The sequence below is a fragment of the Oncorhynchus nerka genome, linkage group LG2 (assembly GCF_034236695.1).
Source record: "Oncorhynchus nerka isolate Pitt River linkage group LG2, Oner_Uvic_2.0, whole genome shotgun sequence".
Taxonomy (NCBI): Eukaryota; Metazoa; Chordata; class Actinopteri; order Salmoniformes; family Salmonidae; genus Oncorhynchus; species Oncorhynchus nerka.
Window position 1 is genome coordinate 33,986,255 of NC_088397.1, and position 13,489 is coordinate 33,999,743.

Consider the following 13,489-nt stretch of genomic DNA (forward strand, 5'->3'; position numbering starts at 1 on the left):
TTGGTGAGGGAGATAAAAGTCTCCAACTTCAGCGATTTTTGCAATTCGTTCCAGTCACAGGCAGCAGAGAACTGGAACGAAAGGCGGCCAAATGAGGTGTTGGCTTTAGGGATGATCAGTGAGATACACCTGCTGGAGCGCGTGCTACGGATGGGTGTTGCCATCGTGACCAGTGAACTGAGATAATGCAGAGCTTTACCTAGCATGGACTTGTAGATGACCTGGAGCCAGTGGGTCTGGCGACGAATATGTAGCGAGGGCCAGCCGACTAGAGCATACAGGTCGTAGTGGTGGGTGGTATAAGGTGCTTTAGTGACAAAACGGATGGCACTGTGATAAACTGCATCCAGTTTGCTGAGTAGTGTTGGAAGCAATTTTGTAGATGACATCGCCGAAGTCGAGGATCGGTAGGATAGTCAGTTTTACTAGGGTAAGTTTGGCGGCGTGAGTGAAGGAGGCTTTGTTGCGGAATAGAAAGCCGACTCTAGATTTGATTTTCGATTGGAGATGTTTGATATGAGTCTGGAAGGAGAGTTTACAGTCTAGCCAGACACCTAGGTACTTATAGATGTCCACATATTCAAGGTCGGAACCATCCAGGGTGGTGATGCTGGTCAGGCGTGCGGGTGCAGGCAGCGAACGGTTGAAAAGCATGCATTTGGTTTTACTAGCGTTTAAGAGCAGTTGGAGGCCACGGAAGGAGTGTTGTATGGCATTGAAGCTCGTTTGGAGGTTAGAGAGCACAGTGTCCAAGGACGGGCCGGAAGTATATAGAATGGTGTCGTCTGCGTAGAGGTGGATCAGGGAATCGCCCGCAGCAAGAGCAACATCATTGATATATACAGAGAAAATAGTCGGCCCGAGGATTGAACCCTGTGGCACCCCCATAGAGACTGCCAGAGGACCGGACAGTATTACTAATTTATTGCCACTGAGGCCCGCCTGTGTAAGTGCTTACAAATGTTATTTCATGATTGTATAGGGTTTACTAATGTGTTAGTTCTATTAGCAATGCTGACTATGACGTTACTTTAGGTAATGTGTTGACAATTATGTAGGCTGTTTGTAGAGGTTTGGCTTGGAAAGGTTTTTTGCCTGGTCACATACAGCTGATTTGTTGTGCATTGAAGTCCACAAGCGAAGGGAAGAGAAGGAATACAACATGGCTGTTATGAGAGTGAACTCTGCTTACGTGTGATCAGGGGTGTATTCATTCCGCCAATTATTTTGAAAAAGTTTCTTAAACGGAAGCAAACGCAACAAAACATGGATAAACATACCTGCATTTGTACAATAGAAACTCTCTTTTGCAACTGTTGGACTAAGGATTACACCCTATATCAGTTAGATGCAGGCACGCTTGTGAATGTCACTGTCTGTCACCTCAAATTTCTCTCTTGACCTGTTTGCACCTACATTGTAAACTTTCTTTCATAGGCTAGGTTATAGCAACCTCATGACATGTATAGGGAACATTAGAGTGTCATGTAGTAGCCTATAACTATAACTGTTATATTGAACTGGGTGAATTGAATATGAATGACAGTCATCAAATATGCTGTAACAGAAATAAGGCCATGCTCATGAGGAGAAGAAAAAATATATATTAAACGGCACTGACCACCATTGATGCATCTAATGTCCAGGGCATAACCTAGCCTGATGTAACCAGCCTAATCACTTTGTTCATCATTATTTTTCACACATTTTATGATATCTGAAGCAAAATAGAAAGGTGAACGCAGCGAATGGAGAGAATGTCTCTGAATGGAGAGAAACCTGTTACTCAGCACAACAATTTTACTAGAAACAACATTTCCTTGTATTGTCTTATTTAAAATTATTGAATTGAATGGCATAGGTCAATATGGGGAAGGAGAAACAATGTGTATTCTGCACCAGGATCAGGGAACTCCTGTTGTATACTGGGTAGAGCTGCTGCTTTCAAGGAGTGGAACTCTAACCCGGACACATATAAGAAACCCCGCTATGCCCTCTGACGAACCATCAAAAAGCAAAAGTGTCAATACAGGACTAAGATTCAATCGTACTACACCGGCTCCTACGTTCGTCAGATGTGGCAGGGCTTGCAAACTATTATAGACTACAAAGGGAAGCACAGCCACGAGCTGCCCAGTGGCACAAGCCTACCAGACAAGCTAAATGACGTTGATGCTCGCTTCAAGGAAAGCAACACTGAAGCATGCATGAGAGCATCAGCTGTTCCGGATGACTGTATGATCACGCTCTCTGTAGCCGAGTAAGCTCTTTAAACAGGTCAACATTCACAAGGCTGCAGTGCCAGACGGATTACCAGGACGTGTAATCCGAGCATGTTCTGACCAACTGGCAAATATCTTCACTGACATTTTCAACCTGTTCCTGACTGAGTCTGTAACACCAACATGTTTCAAGCAGACCACCATAGTCTTTGTGCCCAAGAACACTAAGGCAACCTGCCTAAATTACATCCGACCCGTAGCACTCACATCTGTACCAATGAAGTGCTTTGAAAGGCAGGTCATGGTTCACATCTTAAATAAGCATACCCCTTTCAAAAAATGTAGAACTAAGAACAGATATAGCCCTTGGTTCACTCCAGACTTGACTGCTCTTGACGAGCACAAAAACACCCTGTGGCATACCACATTAGCATCGAATAGTCCCCGCGATATGCAACTTTTCAGGGAAGTCAGGAACCAATACACACAGTCAGTTAGGATTACAAAGGATAGCTTTTTCAAACAGAAATTTGCGTCCTGCAGCACTAATTGGGACACTGTAAAGTCCATGGAAAATAAGAGTACTGTGCAGCCATCTTCATCGACCTAACTACTTCTCAGATAGAGTTCAGTGTGTCAAATCGGAGGGCCTGTTGTCCGGACCTCTGGCAGGCTCTTTGAGGGTGCCACAGGGTTCAATTCTCGGGCAGACTCTTTTCTTTGTATATATCAATGATGTCGCTCTTGCTGTGGGTAATTCTTTGATCCACCTCTACGCAGACGACACCATTCTGTATACATCTGGCCCCTCTTTGGACACTGTGTTAACAGAGCTCCAAACGAGCTTCAACGCCATACAACACTCCTTCCGTGGCCTCCAACTGTTCTTAAATGCAAGTAAAACTAAATGCATGCTCTTCAACGGATCGCTACCCGCACCCGCCCGCCCGACTAGCCACACTACTCTGGACAGTTCTGACCTAGAATATGTGGACAACTATACATACCTAGGTGTCTGGCTAGACTGTAAACTCTCCTTCCAGACTCACATTATGCATCTCCAATCCAAAGTTAATTCTAGAATTAACAACAAATGCTGCCATACATACCCTTGTAAAACTGACTATACTACTGATCCTTGACTTCAGCAATGTCATTTACAAAATAACCTCCAACACTCTACTCAGCAAGTTGGATGCAGTCTATCATAGTGCCATCCGTGTTGTCACCAAAGCCCCATATACTACCTCTGTGACCTGCATGCTCTTTTGGCTGGTCCTCGCTACATATTCCTCGCCAAACCCACTGGCTCCAGGTCATCTATAAGTCTTTGCTAGGTAAAGCTCCGCCTTATCTCAGCTCAATGATCACCATAGCAACACCCACCCATAGCATGCACTCCAGCAGGTATATTTCACTGGTCATCCCCAAAGCCCCTCCACTTTTGGCTGCCTTTCCTTCCAGTTCTCTGCTGCCAATGAACGAATTGCAAAAATCACTGAAGTTGGAGACTTATATCTCCCTCACTAACTTTAAGTGTCAGCTGTCAGAGCAGCTTACCGATCGATGCAGCTGTACACAGCCCATCTGTAAATAGCCCATGCTACCAACTACCTACCTCATTCCCATATTTGTTTTTTGTTTTCTGCTCTTCTGCACACCAGTATTTCTCCTTACAAATCTGCACATATATCACTCCAGTGTAAATTTCTGAATTGTAATTACTTTGCAAGTATTGGCCTATTTATTGCCTTTACCTCCCTACTTCATTTGCACACACTGTTTACAGTTTTTCTATTGTGTTATTGACTATACACTTGTTTATCCCATGTGTATGTCACGTTCTGACCTTTATTTCCTTTGTTTTGTCATTATTTAGTATGGTCAGGGCGTGAGTTGGGGTGGGCAGTCTATGTTTGTTTTTCTATGATTTTGGTAATTCTATGTTTCGGCCTAGTATGGTTCTCAATCAGAGGCAGGTGTCATTAGTTGTCTCTGATTGAGAATCATACTTAGGTAGCCTGGGTTTCACTGTTTGTTTGTGGGTGTTTGTTTCCGTGTCTGTGTTTTTCACCACACGGTACTGTTTTGGTTTTCGTTAGTTTCACGTTTATTGTTTTTGTATCAGTTGTGTTCATGTTGAGTATTTCTTATTAAAAGAACCATGGACACTTACCACGCCGCATATTGGTCCTCCGATCCTTCTCGCCTCTCCTCCTCAGACGAAGAGGGGGAGGAAAACTGTTACAGTGTAACTGTCACGACTTCCACCAAAGTCGGCTCCTACCCTTGTTCTGGTGGTGTTCAGCGATCGTAGTCACCAGCTTTCTAGCCATCGCCGCTCCATTTTTTAGATTTCTATTTGTTTTGTCTTGTTTCCGTACACACCTGGTTTTCATTATCTAATCATACTGCATGTATTTAGTCCTCTGTTCCCCTCCACGTCTTTGTGTGTAATTGTCTATTGTTATGTGGATATGTTCACGCGCTATACTTTTTTTTCGCACTGCATTGCTTTATCTTGGCCATGTTGCAGTTATAAATGAGAAATTGTTCTCAACTGGCCTACCTGGTTAAATAAAATACATAAAACATCAACACCATTATCCTAGAAGACCTAGACCCACTCCAATTTGCATACCACCCCAACAGATCCACAGATGATGCAATCTCTATTGCACTCCACACGGCCCTTTCCCACGTGGGCAAAAGGAACACCTACGTGACAATGCTATTCACTGACTACAGCTCAGCATTCAACACCATAGTGCCCTCAAAGCTCATCACTAAGCTAAGGACCCTGGGACTAAACACCTCCCTCTGCAACAGGATCATGGACTTCCTGATGTGCCGCCTCCAGCTGGTAAGTGTAGGTAACAACACATCTGCCACGCTGATCCTCAACACGGCTGCCCCTCAAGGTTGTGTGCTCAGCCCACTCCTGTACTCCCTGTTCACCCACGACTGCATGGCCAGGCAAGACTCCAACACCATCATTAAGTTTGCCGACGACACAACAGTGGTAGGCCTGCTCACAGACAACGATGAGACAGCCTATAGGGAGGAGGTAAGAGACCTGGCCATGTGGTGCCAGGATAACAAACTCTCCCTCAACGTGATCAAGGCAAAGGAGATGATTGTGGACTAAGGGAAAGGGAAGACCGAGCACTCCCCCCAGCTTGAAGTTCCTTGGTGTCCATATTACTAACAAACTATCATGGTCCAAACACACCAAGACAGTCGTGAAGAGGGCACGGCAAAGCCTATTCCCCTCAGGAGACTGAACACATTTGGCATGGGTCCTCAGATCCTCAAAAAGTTCAACAGCTCTGCACCACCAAGAGCATCCTGACTGGTTGCATCACTGCCTGATATGGCAACTGCTCAGCCTCCGACCACAAGGTATTACAGAGGGCAGTGGTGGTGTCAGAGGAAGGCCCTAAATATTGTCAAAGACTCCAGCCACCATAGTCATAGACTGTTCACAGCAAGCAGTACCGGCGTGCCAAGACTAAGTCCAAAAGGTTGCTTAACAGCTTCTATCCCCCCGCCATAAGAGTCCTGAACAGCTCATCAATTGGCTACCCAGACTGTTTGCATTGTGTCACCCCCCCCCCCCCCTGCGCTTTTACGCTGCTGCTACTCTCTGTTTAGTAAATATGCAGTCACTTTAACTCTACCTATATGTACACTACCATTCAAAAGTTTGGGGTTACTTAGAAATGTCCTTGTTTTCCATGAAAACATACATGAAATGAGTTGCAAAATGAATAGTGAATATAGTCAAGAAATTGACGAGGTTATAAATAATGATTTTAATTGAAATAATAGTGTCCTTTGCTTTCGTCAAAGATTCCTCCATTTGCAGCAATTACAGCCTTGCAGACCTTTGGCACTCTAGTTGACAATTTGTTGAGGTAATATGAAGATATTTCACCCCATGTTTCCTGAAGCACCTCTCACAAGTTGGATTGGCTTGATGGGCACTTCTTACGTGCCATACAGTCAAACTGCTCCCACAACAGCTCAATAGTGTTGAGATCCGGTGACTGTGCTGGCCACTCCATTATAGATAGAACACCAGCTGACTGCTTCTATCCCAAAATACATTTGAAGTCAGATGTTTACATACACCTTAGCCATATACATTTAAACTCAGTTTTCACAATTCCTGACATTTAATCCTAATAAAAACTTCCCTGTCTTGGGTCAGTTAGGATCACCACTTTATTTTAAGAATGTGAAATATCAGAATAATAGTGGATAGAATGATTTATTTCAGCTTTTATTTCTTTCATCACATTCCCAGTGGGTCAGAAGTTTACATACACTCAATTAGTATTTGGTAGAAATTCCTTATATTGTTTATCTTGAGTCAAATGTTTTTGGTAGCCTTCCACAAGCTTCCCACAATAAGTTGGGTGAATTTTGGCCCATTCCTCCTGACAGAGCTGGTGTAACTGAGTCAGGTTTGTAGGCCTTCTTGCTCGCACATGCTTTTTCAGTCCTGCCCACAAATGTTCTATATAATTGAGGTCAGGGCTTTGTGATGGCCACTCCAATACCTTGACTTTGTTGTCTTTAAGCCATTTTGCCACCACTTTGGAAATATGCTTGGGGTCATTGTCGATTTGGAAGACCCAATTGGCTGTATGGTGTCAGGTGTATGTAAACTTCCGACTTCAAATGTAGGTACAGGCACGTATAGAAAATCCAGATCAAAGGATGCAAACTGGTCTCACAATGTGACTCCATGGTTTTTCTGCTCTGCATGTCCGTTCTAAAGATACACAATCAGGCACTCTGCCTTGTGACAAACTTACCATCTATTTTTGTGAAATGATCAAAATGCAAAGTATGCTAGAAGAGCTGAGGAGGAAGGTTTTTCAATTAATAATTTTTCCATGAATTTGGAAAAATCCTCACGGGAAAAGATGGGCTATTTTCCATTCAATTTCATATCAATTTACTATCTGAATTTACAGATTTTGACCCCAACCCTGATACCCAAACTGTATGGAATATGGAAAATCTTAATTCAGCCAAAGGCAGGCCAAACAGACCATGACGTGAACATCCTCTCGACGTGTTCAGGCAAATTTCTTTGGGGAACACATTTTCTTTGGCATTTCAGAATTTCAGGGAAAGTGGAGGGGGTTGACAGAAAGGGTCATGTCTAGATGGGATACAGCTTATGTCAAATTAACGCTGCTGCTAAGTTCTGCAAACCTGCTACGAAAGGTCCATTTTTATATAAGCTGTACTGCATCTAGACGAAACAGACGTAAAGTTGGGGCATAGAAAAATTGCAGACACAGGGATCAAACCCCCAGGGTTGAGAGCATTACCACTCGACCAGACTCTGGCACAACATTTCAGGACTTTGAATGATCTTGACTAACCAACACCCTGTGACATTTCCATTTGACACATGGTGGATCTAAATGCCGTTATATTGAATTTTAAGGGACTGTACATGACATAAATCCCTGAGTCAGGAAAATCTTGAATACTGAAGGATCTATAGGTCTGAGCCAATAAACGGCCTAATGTCCTCAGATGCTACATTAGTGTGGTGGTGGAAGGAAGCACGTCTATCTCCTTATTTCTCACCATAATAACACTGTGTCTGAATGTCACCATGATTTCACATTGAAGAGAGATAATGGTTCCTAAGCAACACGTAGGTTTAAAATAATACAAGACTGAGGCTTTGCGATTCTGACTCCATAAATGTGAGTCTAATTAAATTCGGCATTAGACTTAAAGGAAAACGCCACTCAAAAACAATATTTGGGTATTTGTTTCATTAGTCCACTGTTGATATATTTTGCGCTAAAGCAATCAAGTTTTCAATATACAGAAAGTGTCAGAGTATGATGCGTTTTGGGTTTTGCAAAATCTTTAACTGACATGCTGACCACACAGCTCACGTCATGTGTGCGTCAACGAGAGTCTGCGTAGCCAGGCACTAAAATAGAACCTGGTTCTATTTGTGATGCCTAATGCTCTGCAAGTCCCGCCTCTACCATCTCCTCATTGATTTTTAGGAGCATATTGAAAGATGAACTGAGGTCCACACTCCAGTCCAGGTGGTAATGCACCTTAAAGTTGGTTGCCAACTGCCATATAAAGTCCCAAAAAGAAGAAGAAGAAGCCTGAAGGAGGAGAGAATACTAGAAAACAAACTTTTACCTTTTTATCTGTGGATTAATTGTCGGAGTAGAGGACCTTGTGCATTTCAGGTAAAATAACAGCCCAATGTTCATATCCCAGGACAAATTAGCTAGCAACAGCAAGCTAGCTAGCTAAATTGACATAAATGTTTCATGCTTTTCGACTTGCCCCCAAATTAATATAGTTGGTTCATGGTTTGTTTTGATATTTCAACCTGTGTGTCCTGATCACGTCTGGTGTGTGGGGACAAAATCAATATATGCGCGTGTGGTCTGGTCAGCATGTTAGCGTGAAGATGAAGATGTGTGGATGATTAAAGGGCATGAATTCCCTTTGGTAACCCCTCGTTTGAGTGACAGCATGTAGTTTTTGGGTTGCTGCAGCTGTAGGTTGGGGTGAAGACACAAGAGGTTATTAGGCGTACACACACACGCGCACACACACACACACACACACACACACGTTTTCCCCTCCAAATCCTCCATGCAGTAACTCCCTCTGGCAACCACCCCTCTTCTCTTCACCTCTCAGGTAATCTGCCAAGGCCTCCTCTGTCTGGGCACCCTTTCCAGGCTGGAAACAAGGCGGCTCCATTACTAACCTACTAGGGGGCAGTGGACAGCATGAGTGGCATTGATGAAAGGACTGTATGTGTGTGCCTGCTTGCATGTGTGGGTCTTTGAAAAAAAGGTACTATATAGAACTGAAAACAGTTCTTCAGCTGTCCCCATAGGAGAACCCTTTGAAGAACCTTTTTCGGTTCCAGATGAACCCTTTTCGCTTCCATGTACAACCTTAGAGAACCCAAAAGGGTTCTAGCTGGAACAATAAAGGGTCCTACCTGAACCCAAAAAAGGTTCTCCTATGGGGACAGGCGAATAACCTTTTGGGTTACCACACCATCGGAACCTTTCCAGTTTAATAAGGTTCCTCTAGGAACCCCTATGAAAAGAGTATTCAAGGAACCCCTGAGTAATGGTTCGAACACAAATCTTTATGTGATGGGAGGACTTCAATTTTGAACCATTTTAATCATATATTTTAGAGGCGGCACACTATCAGATTGGAGGTGTGGCTTATTGGAGGCGCAGCTTTCAGATAGTTATTTTTGTCACTCGTTAGCATTAATGTCATTCCTGTTCATCATTTTAAGTGTGTACACTGAAAATTGACATGGAATATTTATGCATATATAATATTACCAGTGCTGATTACACACAGTAATAAAGTGGTAACTTTCCAACGTTAGGATTTGCATTTGCTCTTCAGGAACTCAAACATCCCTGTTAGACTCATTGAGGCTACAACCTTAACATTAAGATCTAAGAGCCGGTTCTTGTAGATTAACTTTGGGAGCCGGCTCGCATATCAGAAGAGCCGAATCTATTTATAAAAACATTTAAAGAAAATAAAGATATGAATAATCAAAAGATTTCAATAAATAGAATTAACTAATTCAAAGAACGAATAAAGAAATAAAATGATATAGGCCTAAATGCTCAAGCGCACACATTCATTCTGACTGTCTGCTCAGACAAACAGCCTCACCTGTTGTTCATGTCAATCAGACATGCAGTGTCAACCAATGAACTAAAGATGCGTGAGGGAGGCCCGAGCCAACTCACTCACAGTCACACACGCCGAGGAGAGATAGGAAGGACAGCTGTGAAAACAACAGCTGGAAAATGCTTCGGAAGCACAGTAGCATTTGGATGCATTTTAATAAGGTAGACAATGTTACAGCACAGTGTAGAATTTGCCAAAACAAAATCTCATATAAAGCTATTTCTACACACAACGTACACCGGAATATACTAACTGTGCACCCAACTGTGAAGCTAGCTGTAGGGGGAGCTTCGAGAAACTAGCGGGCCTGCTAGTGATAGTGGTGGCGCAAGCACCGCCACACGTGGAGATGTCAGTCAAGTAGGCCTACTCCGCGACCCACAGCAACGCAGTCTTCTATGGACCAGTTTATGCCAAAGTCTTTGTCTAGCAAAACAAGGCCAAATTGATATTGCATTGGCTAAAATGATTGCCACTGACTTCCAGCAATTTTCTATCGTGGAGGACAGAGGTTTTAGAAATTATAGCAATTGTCTAAATCCAATGTTTACAATTCCAAGCAGGAAAACCTCTTCAAAATCACTTCTTCCACCAAAAAGCTACTGCAGTTTGCTGTACCACTGACTGCTGGACATCAAGGGTAACCATTACATGTCGGTTACATGTCACTTCGTTGAAGATTTTTTTTATGTCTAGCTGTCTTCTGGACTGTTTTGGGTTCAGCGACAAACACAACTCAGAGAACTTGGAAGAGGAACTGTTGAGAGTGGCCAGAGAATGGCAAGTAGATGGAAAAGTGGTATGTTGAGTTAGCAACAATGCAGCTAACATAACCAAAGCCATGAACATTTTTAAATGGACCAATCGTCCATGTCTTGCCCACACAATCAACCTGATTGTAAGAGATGCTCTGAAGGTGATGAAGCCCACTGTGGACAAAGTGAAAGCAGATGTGGAATACTTGCACAGGAGCACAGTAGGTCCTGAACAACTAAAGTCTACAGAATGCCAGATGAAGATGCTTGAGCTGAGGCTTAAACAAGACTGCACTACAAGGTGGAATTCAACATTTTATATGTTGAAGCAGTTTCTTGAGTCAAAGAATGCCATCATCTCTACCCTGGTCATTGTCAATGCACCTGTTGATGCTCTGACCCAAGAGGAATGGGAGGTGGTTGAGGAGGTGTGCAGAGTCCTGGAACCCTTTGAGCAGGTCACTGTGGAGATCAGCCGGAGAGAGGAACAGTAAGCGGTTATTACTATATTATTACTTAAACCAGTATTATATATGTATATGAGCAGTAGATGAGAATGTAGTATCAGTAGACAAAACATGAACCTGAACTAATGTTCTCTCTTTTCAGCTATGTGACAGCCTCAAATGTGATACTCCCGTGTAAGGGTTTGCAGCAAGCCGCCAGAGAGAAGCAAATGTAACCACAGGACATGTGACTGAGTTGATGGACACCCTTTGTTCATCAATGGACAGAAAGTTCCACAAAATGGAATTTAATGAAGTGCTATCAGTAAGCATTCACACCCCTGAGTCACTGTCTTCTTGTTAAGCAACTCTAATGTAGATTTGGCCTAGTGTTTTGGGTTATTGTCCTGCTGAAAGGTTAATTATTCTCCCATTTTCTGGTGGAAGCAGACTGAACCAGGTTTTTCTCTGGTATTTTGCCTGTGCTTAAATCCATTCCGTTAATTTTTTATCCTGAAAAACTCCCCAGTCCTTAACAATTACAAGTATACCCATAACGTGATGCAGCTACCACTATGCTTGAACATACAATTGTACTCAGTAATGTGTTGTATTGGATTTGCCCCAAACATATCACTTTGTATTCAGGACAAGAAGTTAATTGCTTTGCCAAATTGTTTGCAGAATTACTTTAGTGCCTTGTTGCAAACAAGATGCATGTTTTGGAATATTTTTTGTCTGCCTGTCAAGGTGTGTCAAAAGGTGAAGTCAGGTGCAGGAGAGTAGAGTATTATAAATAAAGTGCACTTTATTAGAGATCCAAAACGGGAGCACAACAAAACAAACGCGCTCAAAAACACAAAACAATAAAGTAAAGCGCTAAAGAACATTGTATGACATGAAAACAATTACACACAAAACATGATGGGAAACAGAGGGTTAAATACAATTAGATTGATTGGGGAAATGAAAACCAGGTGTGTATGGAAACCAGACAAGACAAATGGATATATGAAAAATGGAGAGGCGATGGCTAGAAAGCTGGTGACGTCGATCGCCGAATGCCACCCGAACAAGGAGGTGAGCTGACTTCGGTGGAGGTCGTGACACTGTCAATTAGGTAAGTATTGTGGAGTAACTGCAATGTTGTTGATTTATCATCAGTTTTCTCCTATCACAGCCAATAAACTCTGTAACTGTTTTAAAGTCACTATTGGCCTCATGGTGAAATCCCTGAGCAGTTTCCTTCCTCTCCAGCAACTGAGTTAGGAAGGATGTCTGTATCGTTGTAGTGACTGGATGTATTTATACACCATCCAAAGTTAAATGAATAACTACACCATGCTCAAATGAATATTCAATGTCTGCTTTTGTATTTTTATCAATCTACCAATAAGTGCCCTTCTTTGCGAGGCATTGAAAATCTCTCATCTTTGTGATTGAATCTGTGTTTGAAATGAACTGTTCGACTGATGGACCTTACAGATGATTGTTAAACAGCCACCACTAACATTGAGGGGCTGCTGCCAACACACTGACTCAACTCCAGCCACTTTAATGATGGGAATTGAAGGAAATTGATGTAAAATATATCACTAGCCACTTTAAACAATGCTACTTAATATAATGTTTACATATTCTACATTACTCATCTCATATGTATATGTACATACTGTACCCTATATCATCTACTGCATATTTATGTAATACATGTATCACTAGCCACTTTAAACTATGCCACTTTGTTTACATACTCTACATTACTCATCTCATATGTATATACTGTACTCGATACCATCTACTGCATCATGCCTATGCCGTTTTGTACCATCACTCATTCATATATCTTTATGTACATATTCTTTATCCCTTTACAATTGTGTGTATAAGGTAGTAGTTTTGGAATTGTTAGGTTAGATTACTCGTTGGTTATTACTGCATTGTCGGAACTAGAAGCACAAGCATTTCGCTACACTCGCATTAACATCTGCTAACCATGTGTATGTGACAAATACATTTGATTTGATTTGGTTATAGTTATAGTGGTTGCAGATATTGTCATTTTGAGTTCATTTTTAAATCAATTGGGAAATTATTTTTCAAAGCTTTTTAAAACACAACAGTGTCATGTCAAGCTGAGAACTCTCTTTGACAAAGTGACTGAATATCAATTTGTCTCCCTTTTGGTCAATACAGCAACATGTGAAATGTTAAGCTAACTTACTGTAGTGTTCATTTTGTGAGGTGTGTATATGTAGCCACTCTCAACAGAGTGAATTGCTCACCATCAAAAGTGTTTAAATGTTAACATTTAAACACACAC